A 2,242-nucleotide genomic window follows, 5' to 3' on the forward strand; every position below is an offset into this window, starting at 1 on the left:
AAAGTCAATGTCCTCCCAATGAAAAGAATACCCATCATAAATATATATATTTTTTAAATCTTAAAAAATAAAACAACCAACAAAAATCTAACAGAACAAAAACAAAAAATTAATAAAAATAATAATTTAACAAAGCTTTACAACAATATCGGTGTCTATCAATCAAGATCCCATTCTATAACTATGGCATAATACATATAATTTAGGCTGTTCATTTTGTATGAATGATCCAGATTACGACAACACATAAGAGAGATCGAAGCCACCCGTTCAGATAAAACAAAAAAAAAAAAAAAATGGTGCCTAGCAATACTTAAGGTATCAATATCTTTAATTTAGACTGTTCATTTAAATAAAAATACAATTTTAGGAATTAAAAAGATTACCTTAGAAATGAACCAAGACAAAGAGAACACATTTCGCTTTGAAAGTTGAAATTAACTGTGCTTTGTGTCCTTGTGAGGACTGCGAGCATGCTTAAATATATGTTATGATCATGCGGTTTAACAAAGAGGCTGACCATCCCCACTGAAATTCCTGGGTATTTTAGTGAGTTGGAGCGTTATGACTGTTGACCATTGTTTTGGAATAATCTTAATTTTGACCAACATTCTATGTTGTTCATGTATGGATGATGTAGGGCGGAATGGATACTCAATTCTAAAAAAGCTGGTTGAGTATCCATTTCGCCCTACATCATCCTCCTCAAGTTAAAGAGAATTCTTCCTCAAATTTTGATGGTCCTTGCCGCAATTTTTTGGATGCTCTATCAAGCCACAATCCTTTGGATGCCCCATCAACTCATTTCATCATGCATCAATGGATGAGAGAGAGAGAAAATTAATTAGCACATTGGTCAAATGGATAAATGACAGCTAATCGCATAGAAATTTCAAATTGAAGGCTTCAAAAATGTACGCGCCTATGCGTAAATCATTGTGTATATAACTTCCAAATTAACGCAATAAGCTCAGTCATGGCGAAACTATAATTTTTTCAATGAATTTGAATCTTCTTCCCATCTCTCTCTCAACAAATGCATCCGTTCTTGAATCCCAGCTACAATAGGCCTGAAACTGCTCCAATTATTCCGCTTCGCTTGGACTGTATTAACAATTTGCAAGGCATCACCCTCCATACATATTTTAAAAGGTAGATCTCCTTTTAAAAGGCTTATTAATTCCTTCATAAATGAAAACTTTCCAATGAATAAAACATACATATGTAAATACATTTAATTTTGAAAACTTTCTAACAAGAAGAAAACATATACTCTAGAGAAAACAACACTTATATTTCTTTTCATAAAATAAAGGCAATGTATATTAATTTTTCATGCTGTAGAAAGTTTGTAGGAAGGTGAGGATCAATAGTATAGCAGCAACCAATGTAGAAAGAATAGCCCATGGAGTGTTGAAATAATTGCGCACAAGCATTGCACGCCATCTAGGCCATCTGCGCTGGCAAAATCGATTCACTTGCTCGCAAAGGCTTAGGTAATAGTACTTCTTGACATAAGCATTGTGGTAAAGCTTGTTGAAGAATTGGGCTGCATCATCTGGATTCAACCAATTGTCAATGATTTCATTCTCGCAGAGTATGTCCATGTCCTTGGCAGTGTTGATGAGATTGTCAAGGAGTATGGCATAAGAAGTGAACCGAGCTTCACAGTTGGGAAAGCATTGTTCAAAGCTGATGAGATTTCGAAAGACGGTTTCTGTTGTCTCTTGAATTAGTAATGGAGGAATTTCCAAGACACCATCAATAAATTTGATGTCCAAGATGCTTCTGGACGAACCCCTTTTGAATTTGATTCCAGCCTCTACAAGGCTTGTTGCAGAAGGCATGGATTGCCATCCTACCCTGCTTTCTTCCTGTCCTCCTGTTGATAAAACCAACCATTTTCTGAATAGGTCAAGAATATGCTTGATGTCTTGGATATGGGGAACGTTAACTATACCAGGATCTGTGGATGAGAAAATGTTAGCAAAGAATTTTATGGCAAGTTGCGTTAGAGACTTGTTTTCTTCAGGGTCCCTGGTCATGTTAAACAAGCCCTCAAGCACCATCCAAGGCACTTGATTTTCGAGCAAAATCAAGTCATGGTATAGAAATTGGAGCATACAAGACATGGTGAAAACAGGGTCATCTACTTCCCTAAGCTCTTTGTAAGCATCCTTGCGGAACAGCTCAATGATGAAGCAACCATCCATTACCAAAATGTTCACAAACTCATCTGGGC

The 2,242-nt window shown here is 36.1% G+C and overlaps 1 pseudogene; it reads right to left on the reverse strand.

Moving 5' to 3' along the window:
- Positions 1 to 1,302: 1,302 nt before the first annotated feature.
- LOC132182242 (UPF0481 protein At3g47200-like) overlaps positions 1,303 to 2,242 on the reverse strand; it is a 10,368-nt pseudogene continuing 9,428 nt past the window's right edge.

This window comes from Corylus avellana, chromosome ca5, assembly GCF_901000735.1.
Source record: "Corylus avellana chromosome ca5, CavTom2PMs-1.0".
NCBI classification, from domain to species: domain Eukaryota; kingdom Viridiplantae; phylum Streptophyta; class Magnoliopsida; order Fagales; family Betulaceae; genus Corylus; species Corylus avellana.